The sequence below is a fragment of the Tamandua tetradactyla genome, chromosome 4 (assembly GCF_023851605.1).
Source record: "Tamandua tetradactyla isolate mTamTet1 chromosome 4, mTamTet1.pri, whole genome shotgun sequence".
Classification (NCBI taxonomy): Eukaryota; Metazoa; Chordata; class Mammalia; order Pilosa; family Myrmecophagidae; genus Tamandua; species Tamandua tetradactyla.
This window is the reverse complement of record NC_135330.1, coordinates 85,022,418-85,036,351: the sequence shown is the minus strand read 5'-3', so window position 1 is coordinate 85,036,351 and position 13,934 is coordinate 85,022,418. Positions and strand designations below refer to the sequence as shown.

The 13,934-nt window shown below is 42.0% G+C and overlaps 2 long non-coding RNA genes across 2 annotated transcripts in view; one reads left to right on the top strand and one right to left on the bottom strand.

Annotated features, from left to right (window-relative positions):
• The window catches only part of LOC143681161 (uncharacterized), a 28,259-nt gene that overhangs the window by 4,119 nt on the left and 10,206 nt on the right, over window positions 1-13,934 (bottom strand). The gene's annotated exons all lie outside the window — the stretch shown is intronic.
• On the top strand, window positions 5,679-13,515 carry LOC143681160 (uncharacterized). The gene is made up of 3 exons (XR_013174407.1): window positions 5,679-6,053; window positions 7,378-7,497; window positions 9,446-13,515. It is a non-coding gene; the product is annotated as an uncharacterized LOC143681160 (long non-coding RNA).

Genomic DNA, 13,934 nt, shown 5'->3' with positions numbered 1-13,934 from the left:
TCTGCAGGAAGGAGTGTGGGAGGAGGGAACCCAAGGACAGCTGGAATCCTTGGCCAGGATTGTGTCTGGATGCAGGGGAATGACTAGTGACCATGACAGGCCATTATAACAAGCATTCATGGAGCTCCTTATGTGTGCCATCATGCCCCACATCTGTGCTAGGCCTGGTGACCAGTACCGAACGAGAAATGGCCTGTCCCCTAAAGGAGTGACAGACCATATCAATACAAATAGTTACTTCAATCCTTTTCTTATCAGCATAGTCCTCACAGATACTCTTTCTGCCCCTGTCTGGACACACAGATGTCCTTAGGGACTCTCACTGTTATCCAGAAGTGACTACCCATGTCATAGCCTAAGCAGTCTTGGGGTCCTTTTAAGCTGGTGGATTAAAAAAATTCTAACATGCTTCTTGGCAGGTTATTCCCACATTGCTAATTATTCAGATCCCAGAACGATTGTGCCATTGCCCTGTGTCTTCTCCAACCCATTCTCTTCCCCTCAAGATCCATCCCATACTCTTCCCCTCAAGATCTAGCCCCTGATGCTATAGGATGTCTGGTGGCCGAGCCTGGGATTCCCTCAGGGTCCTGGCTCCCTCCTCATTGGAGTCCATATCAGAGGAAACAGACTTTAACATAAGAGAGTTGTTGTCTCTTGGCCTGGCTATAAAGCTGTGTCTTCTCAGCCTATGACAACTCAGACTTATCCCCAGCCCAACTTCGCTTATCAACAGCCTGTGTTAAATTCTGTACTCCCAGATGCTCGGGAATTTTCAAATTGGTCTGCAGGCTGCTAGTTGACTATTAATAGAGCTGATAGAATTTTTGGGCTTCAGGATCCTAGGTAAAGGTGCTACTACGTGCTTTGTGATTGCAGAGGCGTAGATGGCAGGGGCAGCCCTCACTGGTCTTAATTTGCTCCACCCACAGTCCCCCAACCATCTCTGAAGTCTTGGCCCCGAGTGAGGCCTGAGACTGGCTTGATGAAACAGGAAGCCAGGAGAAGCAGCTAGCAGATGATGCTGTGTTCACCATGTGCCCTTCTGCTTGAGAGAGAAACCCTGAACTTCATCAGCCTTCTTGAACCAAGGTATCTTTCCCTGGATGCCTTGATGGGACATTTCTATGCTTTAATTAGGACATTTTCTCGGCCTTAGAACTGTAAGCTAGCAACTTATTAAATTCCCCTTTTTAAAAGCCATTCCGTTTCTGGATATTGCATTCCAGCAGCTAGCAAACTAGAACATATGTCATATCTTATTTTTGTTTCTCCTTCTATCTTTGACTTACTCTTTTACTGATAATCCTCATCTCTCCTGTCTTTTCCTTTCAGCCTGCAGAACTTCCTTTAGTATTTCTTGGTAGGGCAGGTCCCTTGCTAATGAACTCTCTCAGTTTCTATTTTCCTGTGAATATTTTAAACTCCCTCTCATTTTTGAAAGACACTTTTGCCAAATAAAGAATTCTTTCCTGGCAGTTTTTCTCTATCAGTGCCTTAAATATATCATACTATTGCCTTCTTGCCTCTATGGCTTGTGATGAGAAATTGGCACTTAGCCTTATTGTGGTTCTCTTGTATGTGATGAATCAATATTCTCTTGCTACTTTCAGGATTCTCTATCTTTGGCATTTGATGTTCTCACTAGTATGTTTCTTGAAGTATATCTACAAGGATTTATTCTGTTTGCAGTATGTTGTGCTTCTTGAATATGTTATATGTGTCCTTCATAAGAGTTGGGACATTTTCAGTCCTTACTTCCTCAAATATTCCTTCTGCCCCTTTTTCCTTCTCTTCTCCTTCTGGTATACCCATGGTGCCTACTTACACACTTTGTGCTGTCATTCAAATCCCTGAGACCCTGCTCAATTCTTCCTATTCTTTTCTTTACTGTTCTTATGTCTTTAAGATTTCAACTGTCTTGTCCTCTAGCTTGATGGTTCTTTCTTCTGCCTGTTCAAGTCTGCTGTTGTATGCCTATAGTGTTTTTGTTTTATCTCTTCTACTGTGTCTTTCATTCCCATTGGTTTTGTTATGTATTATTTTATGTTTCCAAATTCTTCTTTGTGTTCACACTGTGTCTTCTTAATAACCTTTATCTTTTTAGCCATATTTCCCTTCATCTCCTTGGATTGATTTGGGAGGGTTGTTTGATTATCTTTGATTAGTTGTTTCAAAATCTCTCTCCTCTGAAGTTTTAATTTGCTCCTTTGACTGGGTGATATCTCTAATTCATACTATGGCTTGACATTTTTTTTGCTGGTGTCCAGGCATCTGATTATCTTGATGAGTTTACCCTGGAGGTCAGTTCTTCTCTCTTGCCTGGGGTTTTTTGTGGTTGTCCTTGCTGTTGACAGGCTTCGTGCCAAAGCACTTTCTTGGCGCATGGCTCAAATTAATACAGACCTTTAGAATAGCTTGTTTAACTGGTCAGATATTGTCAGCTCTTCTTCATTTGATTTCTGCCGTGGATATAGCGTATGAGTTTTGAAATCACTCTATTTGTACAGTGTTCCACTCCCAGAAGAAAGCTTTCTTTCCCTGTTCTTTCTCTGGGAATGTTGATCTGTTTTTGATTTGCCTCTGTAGTTTTTTTTAACATTCCTTTTGTTACCTGTAGCTGTTTTAGTCTGGAGGGCACATTCTGGGGGAAGGGTCACCCGAGAGAGGACTTTCTAAATCAGTTTTTCACAGAGCCAGGGACCCTGAATGGGCAGAGATTGGTTCCAATGTGCCCTGAGGAGGAAACCCAGGACACCAAACTTCTGTGATGGCCCCAAGTCTGTGCTTTCCTGGCCTTCCCAGCAGATGACGTTCTTCGACCAACTGTTCCGGCAGTCCTGTGGTGGTACGGGGCCTTTTCGTTTCAACCAGCTCTGCTCCAGTTGAGGATGTGGTTGAAACAGAGGCTTCCAGCCGCTTTCGTCCATGGCAGGTTGAAACCGTAGCAGAGCTGGACCCAGCAATCTGAACGGGCTAATCAAAAGCAGCAAAAATTGTTGAGCTGTGCACTGCACTCCCCCGCCCCCATCCCTGTTCTTGGGAATGAGCTGCTCTTCAGCAGCCCCAAGAAAGGACTGTGTCTCTCCAGGGGCCCCACTTCCATCCATCAGGGACGGGGTTGAAACAGGGGCCATATACTGCTTTCCGTCTTGGGCTGTTTGAAACTGTAGCTGCTCTCAGAGTCAGGACTCTGTTCCAAATTCACTAATCAAGGCTGTCATTGGTGCTCAGCCGTGCCCCTCCCTGCTGTTCTTGAGGAAGAAGACTTATTTCCTGTCAGGGACTGGATCCCAGGGCAGCCTGCCTAGAGAGCAGGGATGGCCAGCAGCCTCGGCCACGTGGAGAGTTTTATCCACAGCTCTTCACCACAGGTTAGCAATCCCTTCCACTTTTCCCTGGATGGTACACAATATTATTCTGGTCTCTGGAGCCCCCAAACAGTTGTTTCAGACAGCTCCTGGCTGTTTACTAGCTGCTCTGAAGGAAGAACTGCATTTTGAAGCCCCTACTCAGCCTTCTTACCCGGGAGCCTCTTGAGGTCATTTTGAAGGATGAGTTGGAATCAGCTTGTGGATGAAAGTTCCTTGGGAGGCAGGAAACCTGAGTTCTGCATCCTGCAATGTCACTTGTATGATCTTGCACAAGAATCTCTCCATATATTAACAAAAGGGGGGACAGGAAAACCTTATGCAAGAGCACAGAGAACCCAGGCCATGGCCATTTCTCAAACCCTAGGACCCCATCAGCAGGAGAGAAGACTCAGAGAGGAACTCTTCACGCTGCTCACCAACAGCAGCAGTGCTTGGGACTCTGGCCACGGTTTTATATTTGAAATGACAAGTGAGAACAGTTGCTCTCTGAAGTCTTCTACCCTGAAAGCCACAAAGGTTTTCAGATTGGGTATTTCTCTTATTTCCCTGGGCTTTTGTACAGGTTTTCAGTGTTCACACTTAGGAAATGTGTCATGACCTTGCTTCAGTGGGTGCCTAGGGCAGAGAACAGGATCCTTCCCTCAGACGTTGGGCCTATATTTTGTTCTTATTTACTTGTGACTCACTATTAGCATGTACTAAGTGTCTTTTCAGAGGCATACACTGTGCTAAAGCTGCTGTTCAAATACAACGTGGTCACAGTCTTTACAACATGTGCAGCTCAGCAGGAGAGACTGACCAGGAGATCCACAGTTATAGGACAGTCTAATAAATCCTACCTGGATGAGCAGGACCTGAATGGGCAGGGGCAGGGGTCTTTCGGGGTGGGAGAGGTCAGGAAGGCATTCCTAGAGGCAACCCTTGAGTAGAAATTTTGAAGCAAAGAGTGAAATTAGCTGGATGGATACAGTGTATGTGTACGAGGGGTGGGTGGGAAGGCTATGGTTAAAACCATCCTCTGAACATAGAAAGATCTGGTTACATCATGTCTTAAAATGCTGTGCATACAAAGAACCTAAAAAATAATCCCAGAGTGATTACATATACCTTTCTCTTAGTTTTAAAGCCAACTACTAATGAAACTTAGTTTCCCTATGCAGTGTAGGGTAATCTTACAGTAGGAGGAGATGTCAGAGAACATTTATTCACAGTCCCCTTCATTGCCCACGTTTATTATGCAAAATCATTGAGAAAGAACTTTTCAGGTATTTTAATGACAATCAAGTTAAAAGACAGAAAAATGTGATAGGTTTGAACTTCCTCTTTATATCCAGGAGGTCATGAGGCATGAAAGGTTAAGGACATGGGCCTGGAACCAGACTGGAATCAAATTCTGACACTCCTACTTTCTAGGTGGTGACCTAAAGCAAATCACTTAACCTCTATTACAGAGAGGTTTCGTCATCTCAAAAATGGAGACAGAAATAGTATCTACCTCATGGGGTAATCACAGAACGTGATAAAGAGTAAATGCTTCAATTATATACACATACAATATCCATCATTCTATCTATCTATATATCATCATCATTACTATCTATTTATACTGATCAATCTATCATCTATTGATCGATCAGTCTATCATTCTATCGCTCTATGCATCATTTACCTATATCTATTTATCCATCTAGCTATCATCTCATGACCTATTTATCTAATCTAGCTCTAACCATCTTACCTACATAAGCCTTACCCCTGGCCCTATCCTAAATAGGCAGCTGGACCAAGTCAAGTTCCTTTGTTTACTCTTGCATTCATATCCACCCTCACTGCAGTTATCGCAAAGCTAAGGAAGAGCATAAAAATAAATTTCATTAGGAAATTTTGTTAGGAAAATTATGTGGGTTCTTGATATTTTATGACTGCGATATTTTATGACTATGAGAAATGAGTACCTCCCAGGAAATGTATCATAAAACCGGGAAAGTTCAATCTGTGAAGAAACTGCAGAGTGGATGTACACAGTGGCTGTACCCTGCCCTTCCTGTGTTCCAGTGCATGTCTGTTCCCAGAGCTAGATAACCCAGCACACACAGGCTGTTGGCACGCCAAGCTATGTGGCAGCAGTAAGAGTCATGGGCGAGCTGGCGGGAACATAGCAATTGCCTTGTCTCTTCCTGCTGCTCACACAAATGCCTGCAGGCATTCTAGCTGGGGTTCCTTTCCTTTCTCGATGCCCAACATAAGTAAGAACATGGATTGATAATCATTTCAATTAAACTATATTTGATTAGTGCTAAGACTTGGAAGGAATGTAAAGTCTCATTGTGAAGCGATTAAATCATACCATGAGCAAGCTTGTTACTAGATTAATTCTTGGTTTGACAGTAATTCCATGCTGTGTTTGTGGAGGAAGGCCAAAGCCTTGGCCCCCCAAACCTTGCTTGCCCGTATACATATTCTGAGGTGCAGCATGCTCTTGTTTCAGCCAGCGGCTTCCTAGGGCAAGGATCTTGACCCTTCCTTCTATGTTTTGAGACAACGTATTTCCAGAGAAAAGAATGTACGTAGGCAAACCTGATCAGTTTCCATTTCTTCAAGTTGAAAAAGAAGACTTGACCTGAAGGCTCTGTCATATTGCAAGGAAAAATGATTTGAAGATTGAAAGCTGTTTCCAAGGTATATGTGGGGTTTTTACTACATTGTGTTTTATTTTAATGTGTGCTATTTCCTTTCCTTGGAACACTTTTCTTTCTTCAACCCTATTCTCTTATATCAGATGTCATCTCTGACTCTCCACCCCTGCCCTTGCCCCAGTGGGGTCGGATATCACTGCTGCACGAGTCCATGGAGAATGCTTTCTACTTTTCTTATCAAAATGCCCATCACATGTACTGTAATTGCCTTCTTCTTTAATTGTCTTCCTCCCTAGAAGAAGGTAAATGCTGAGAGGGTGGGACCATGTAAGTCTTGTTTGCCACTGATTTCCCAGGGCATAGCAGAGTCTCTTGCACTCAACAGGCACTCAGTGAAAACTTGTGGATCGAATTTAGTCTATTCAGAAATTGTCAGATTTCTCCCTTTTTTTTCGATGTTCTCTTCTCAACTACCTTTACTGCCCTTCAGCCTATCATCACCTCACATATGAATTATGGCAAAGCCTCCACCCTTCTCCACCCTGCAATTCCCATCCTCTAAAGTAATTAATGCATCAGTGGCACACTCATATGTCCAAACTTTTCCTGTCACTGCCTTGAAAATAATTTGCAATTGTTTTCTATTATTTATCAGATTAACTGCAATGTGCTCTCATTCCCAGACCTTAATGTTCTAGACTCACCTAAATATACAAACCCAGGTACCTGCTATTCCACAATATAAACTTCTATTTCTAGAAAGACTTTCTTAGTAATCCTGCATAAGGCTAAAGCTATTCTCATCTCTTTTACTACTTGCTGTTTCTCTGTCTTCCCTTGTCATCCTTCTCTCTACCCAACTCTTTCCCATCCTTCAAAGCTCAGCCCCAGGCCCATGTCCAGGACGACTTCTGTCAGCCATTCACATACACATTAATTGCACAACTTAATTGTCTTTGAAATTTATAAACAACATCAGCACTCTTTGATGTGTTTCTAATTTCATCAACTTAATTTTAAGATGCTTGAAGTCAAGAATTAAATATTGTAAATAAATGCATCTGAACCTGGCCTGGCAGGTTAGATTCCTTGATATACTACGCTTTAAGCCTGTTGATTGGTTGATACACTAGAGAAGTCATCCCAGGTATTAAATTAAGGCATCAAATAAAGGTCACATAAGAATGGTTTAAGGTACTTTAATTAAAATACTTTTGCATTAAGTATTTATACCCAAGGGAATAAAACTATAAGTCCAGTATACTTCAACCCCATCCCAGGCAAGTATTTCTGAATGAGATCCCCAAAATTGTGCTTTGTGACATTTGTCAAATGTTCAAAACACTGGTGGGCATTTGGCATTGCAGTTCCCAGATGAATGGAACAGCACTGAGCAACCCAAGCAAGGAGCAAGCAAGAAGAGGTGGAAATGCCAATTAATGCTGAAATAATGAGGACTGCTGTGAGCTCCTCTCTACCGTCCATCGGTAAGGAAGTAGAAGCCAAGACAGGTCCAGTTGCTGGCAGGGCACATGTAGAAGAATGATCACTGTTCCAGCCCTCTGGGCACTTCAGCCCAGTAAGGGCAAATAACTTATTATACAGAATAGTGTGTGTCAGATGCGAGCCCATGTGCTAAAGGCTTCAGTAGATGTGAGGGATAAACTCCGCATAGTTGGTCTGGGATACTGAAATGAAATGAACTGCCAGGAAGAGAAGCCGTTGGGAGGAAGAAAGTTACTGATTTTGGTTTGTACCCATTTGAAATGAAGGCATTCGAGTAGAACTATACTTAATTTCACTGGGAGTAGATTGAAAAAGAGTGATCTTGGTTGGGAATGTAATTTGGGGAGTTGGGGGCCTAGAGGAAACAATGCAAGCTGCCTCATCCAAAAAGTATGAGTTTTCCTACATTAAAAAAAAAATCTCTATCTTGAATTTAATAATCCTTGATTTCTACTTCACTGCATGTTCTGACAATTATTCCTGGGTCACGAAAGCTCTTTATCTAACTTGTACTGACGGATACTGTAGGCTTTCATCACGCTGCTAAGTTCCTGGGAAGCTCCAATAGAGGGGAGGGGGCAGGACCCTCACACTCAGGGGTGCGGCTGCTTAACAGCCATGGTGCCTGGTGAGTGACGCCGGCTGAAGGACCGGGATGTGCCAGAACCAATCGAGTGGTTGGACTTGCACAACAGCTCTTCGTGGAAACAATCAAACTGTAAAACAAAGCATCCCTGACCCTAATTTAAAAAGTCCAGATCCATTCATGTCCACGTCCTACCAATTAGCTTAAATTCTGTGAATAACGCCCTTGTTTATTACGTAGTCCTTCAGTTTAGAATGCCTTTACATAAACTGCCTCATATTTATGCCTGCATATCTGCGTTCTAGCTGGGTAAAGCTGCCCTTCCTTGAGAGCTTTCTATATGCTCGGCTTGGATTAGATGCTTCACACACACAAGGCTGGCCTCATGGAACGTGAGCTGTGCAACTGCACAACTGCCTCAGAAGGGCCCTGCACGTGGTTTAATGCTGTTGTTCTGTCCGCTCTGGTCTGAGGGTCCCGAGGCTGTGCTGTCAATCTCTGCTTCCAGATGAGCATTGATCTAAGTGTGCCCGAGGCCAACGTGCACCAGATTTACCTGAGAAGCTTGTGAAGTTGCAGATTTCTAACAAGTGGGTTCTGGGGCCAGGATCTGGGATTTTGCCTTTTAATTCACTGCCCAGGTGATTCTTGTGCACACCCAAGTCTGAGAACTAAAGCTGCATGGTGGTGGATTTCAACTCTCTTTTGGTCCTAACCCACATAAGAGATGCATTTGAAATCAAGACCCTGTCCACATATAATAAAATTCACAAAATAGGACCTGCTCCTAGTACTTGCTCTACGTGTGAGACACGGGTGATTGCTTTATTGTAGTCTAGTCCACCTGTTTAATGTCTGTAGTGATTCACGGTGTGGGTCTGGACTTGTAGCTTGAAAAGCAGTGGATAGATAAAGAAGAAATGTTAAACAGGGCTTGAGTCTAACTAACACTTTGGAGAACTTCAGCAGAGAATAAAGAAAGAGAACTACTCTTTCATTTAGCATTGCTTAAATTAGAGGTTTAAACTTTTTCATGGCCCTCCTTAAAATCTGATTTTTAAAACGAAGGCCTCATCTCACTGAAAAATACATATAAATACAAAGTTTCGCATACCTTTTCAAGGGGGTTCTGGCTCTCTTCCCTTCTTGGACTCAGATAGATAATCATGAATGAAATTGTAGCTCTATGTAGAAGGAGGAGTAAAAGTGGGCAGTGTCCCATCATTGCATCATAGGGGGGTGGCAAGAAGTGCTAGGAATTTATTCCTTTTTAGACTTAAAGTTCATAAAGACTGATCCCCACTGGCTCTTCTTCCTTATTTTCTACTTATCTACTATCACAGGAATGCAGTCATTAGAGAAAAATGTTGCTGAAGAATCAGGGTGGCTGCTTGGAAGCAGTTTGTGTGGAGGCAGAGGTCATTAATGGAGAATGGCAGAGGTCACCAATATCAAAGGCTGGGAAGGAGGACAAACGTGCTCCAGCCGTTCCAGACGTCCACTGTCTCTGGGTCAGGAATTGGGACATTGGAGGACCTAACATTCCACTCCGATGTGTTAAGGCTCTGACTAAGCTGCAGCCACAGCACGTCTCTGTTGTCTCCCCATGTAGCCCGGGAGTGATGTGCAACTTTGGAGCTGTTTGGGCAAGCCTAGAATCTTCGGTTTTCTTTACAAGAAGCCTATACCTATTCTCAGCGATAAAAAAATTAGTCAGATTCATCTCTGGACTCAAAATGGGGAAAGATCCTGCCTCTAAAACTCTGAGTCCTGGAAACTTGCCCGTGCATAGTCATCCCTGTCCATGTTATGAGCATTTTCTTGAGAGGACCCAGGAAGAGATGAAAGGAGGAGAGTCCAAGAAGGGTACTGTAGAGCTATGCTACTCAAAGTGTGGTCCACAGACCAGTGACTGTGAATTGTCCATTCTGAGAGTGGACAATTCTCTCCACTGAGAGTGAATGGAAACACGCAGCAATTGGACAGAGTAATTTTATGTCTGTTGGATCTCATGAAATTTAAGCTTGTATTTTGTATATCTATGTTCTTAAATTTTATTTTTCCTTTAATTTATTTTTATTGTATTTTACAAAAGTATCAGTCTTTGACAGATTGAATATTTGGAGGGAAAAAACTGTTTCTTCAGCATAGAAAGTGAGAGAAACGCTGCTGTAGAGCAATATACATCTATTGAGGAGCCTAGGAGAGTATTCAAAGGCCAGAGCTACAAACGCTTCCCTCAGAACTGGGTCAAATCTAAATGAATACAATCTTTCAGTTGCATTTTGGTCAGCATCTGAGAGATCTGAAGTAAATGATCAATATTCTATTCTGGTGACTTTTCTTATTATTCAACACAGATTTTATATTTTTGCCATTAAGAGGAAGGAATGAATACTTTCAAGTCTGTATTTGTACTTCACTGGGACTCTGAACATAGTCTGAAGCATTTAGTCTAAAGTGAGAGTGGTTATCTTCAACTAACAGGTAAAGAAACAGGTGTAGGGAAATGAACACAAGCAGGACATGCTGAAACCAGGAATGAGACCCAGAGTTCCTATCATTCCATCCATTTGGTATGGCTTAACATCCAGACCGCATTTCCTCCCCAAAGGAGATTCTGGTGGGTTTGGATTGCGTTAGCTTATTGTTTAAAGCCCTTGCTACCACAAATAAATGATCTATAAAAATAACAGACAGCAAAGGAAAGTAAACAGCTTTCCTCAGTAATGCATTAAATTTATCTCACACACAAAAAAGAGTTTCTACATGTTAAGCAGCAAAATACTTCTTCACTATAAATAGCTATGGTCTTACTTTAGGAAAGAATGTCAGAAAAGATGCATTAATACATTTCAGCTATAAATAAAAATTGTATTCCACACTTAGGGAGATAGAAAATTTTGAAGCATATTTTTTAAAAACTAGGGCCTGTAGACCCAAGGGAGTGAGTGCTGCTAGAATTCAAAGCAGTCCAAAGATAAGGAGAATTAAATGATTCCATTGGGAAAAAAACTATAAAGGAAATGAAAAGAGCAAGTAATGGTTCCCAGCATTATTTTAAAGCCTTCTCAGTAGACTCTCATGCTTCTACATTTGGTCATGAAATCCTATTCTGGGAAAGAATTCTTTCACATATAGACACACATATGAGTCCTTAAATATTTTTTTCGCCTGAATGATTCTTCTGGAAACTTTGTTCTCATCAGACAAATCTACTTGTCATCTCCTGTATACAACATGCTCATCCTTGCCTCCATGCCTTTGCCCGTTACACGTTCCTCAGAGAATGCCTGATTCACTCCTCTTCACACTTATTTGTCCTTTTCTTGTGTTTTAAAATGCAATTTAAAGTCCTACTTCCCCTGAAAGTCTTTCCTAATTCACCTCCATGTCTAACTCCAACCCACTTAGTTGTTTCCTCACGCCCCTCATATATGCATTTTACACTACATTTTAAGGCAGTTTTTCCACCTTGTAACAGCTTTTGACTTTGTGTCTGTTTGTGGTGTGCATGTGTGTGTGTGTCAGTTCTGCAGGTGGAGTGAGACGAGGTGGGGTAGGAGGTCTGGTTTAACTGATTAGATTGTGAGCTCCTTGAGAATAGGGCCAATTCCCTCGGGTGGTATCAGAGTGGTGGGATTGGGCATTTTCCGTAAGTGTGTGACTTTGGGCCATGGGGATTAAACGTGAGGATAAATGTGAACAGCGGGATACTGGGTGGGTGTTAAAGAATGGGGACCAATTGTGTATGCATGCATGTGTGTGTACGTGTATGTATGCATGCATGCGTGTATGTATACATGTGTGCAGACGTGTATGTATGTATATATTGTGATTTTGGTACAAGGCTTCAGACTTGCGCCTTTATGTTCTGATTGCTGGATACTATTACTGCTGTTGCTGTTATGGTTGATTAATAAAATGGCTCATGTTTGTTCTTCTGAGATAGACAGATGGTCAGAAAAACCGACACTGGTGTTGGGAACACACCTTGTCTTTCCCTAACTGCTTATCCTCCTTGTGCAGGTTGTTATGAGGTTAGTGACGCTTGTATGGGACTGAGGTCATCCCCTCCTTACCCAGTATTTCTGGAGCATACGAAGAAGAAGAGGAGGAGGAAAGGAGGAGGAGGTGGAGGTTACAGCAACAACTGATATTACTGAGCTAATTGTGGTGCCTGAAACCATTTTACACGTTTTGTTTGCATTAATTCATTTAACCCTCAGAGCAATTATGAAAGGAGGACTGTCTACATAAATGGCAGGACCCTGTGCACGGCTCCTTGTTAACAAACTATTCAGAATTCCAAGCAGAGCACTAAATAAAAAGTGGAGCCATTCTGAGTGTGGGATCCTGTGTGACTGCACAGGTGGCATGCACATGAAATTAGCTCTGCTTACAGGGAAGTTACTGTTATTCCCATTTGGACAGTTCTTTTCTTTTTGTTCAATTGACAGAGATGAGCAGAGGTTCCTAACCTTCTGAGAGTTGGCCTATCCTCCCCACCATTTCCTCAGTGCGCCAGTGAGGCATTTTCTCAAACTTCTACAAATTTATCTGTTGGGCAAATTTTGGTGGGATTTCACAGTCAAGATCTTTGCTTTCCCATCCTGACGAAAAGGGGGAAAAGAAGTGTAATAATCAAGTATCAATGGCTGAGAGAGTTCAAGTAGAGTCGAGAGGCTACTCTGGAGGTTGCTCTTATACAACCTTCGGTTAGACCTTGCTACCTATCATAACCTGCCAACCTCCAACCAGGACCATTCCAGCCAATCCTAAAGAACACCTAGGGCAATATAAGATTCCACAAGAGTCTCAGGCACTAGAGTAACTTTCCAGAAACCTACAACCTCCAGATGGGTCCCTGGTCCAGATAAGTCCTGAAATCTAGCCCAGCCTCTCCAGAACATCAGCTAGTTCCATCTCCCTACCCCATATTAGTGACACACACTTCGAACATGAAAAAGTTAGAATGGCCATAACCCAAACCCCCCTAAAGAGAGGGATGGAAGATCAAAGGTGATGGTGGAGTTACACAGAGAAGATAGGATTTAACAAATTATTTTGATTGCTAGATCATTAAATTGATATCTCTTTGAGTCTCCAATATCTTAGAGCAGCTAGAAGTAAAAACCTAAAATTTTGGAATTATAACCCATGTCAAATTCTGAAATATGTTCTACAACTTATTGTGGTGCTGTGCTTCAGAATTTATTGCTTATTTATATATATGTTATTTTTCACAAAAAAAGAAGGAAAAAAGTCAATTGTGATGATAAAAAAATATTTAAGCCTTCTAGCCTCCTATATTCTGAAATAGTGAGAAAGAAAAATCTGAGAGGATGGTATGGTAGCCCATGACAAAGTCTGGGATCTGTCCTGTAACTACTTGCTGAAAGTGCTTTGAAAACTTTTGCTTTTTTATTTCTTTGCTTTGTATCTATGTTATACTATACAATAAAAAGTTAAAAAAAAAACTTTGCTCTGCAGTAGCCTGTCTCTTCTTAAATGTGCATTGATTGAATACACTTAGAATCATTTCTAGCATGATAGTTGCTTAAGAATTTGATCTCCCCATACCATAATAAAAGACCTTAATGCCTTTTGCAACACAATTAGTCCACAAGCCCTATTCCAACCATCATCCAGGCAAAGTCTCTCTCCATTTCTGTACATAGGTGCTCCCACTTATTACCCTTTCTTCTTTGGGGATGGGCTAAGAATACTTTTCTGCTCACATGACCTTTTAGGGTAGATTACAGGAGATAATGTAAACAAAAGGTGTTAAAAAACACATATAAACATTAGCCCTTAATGAAGATTGTGATG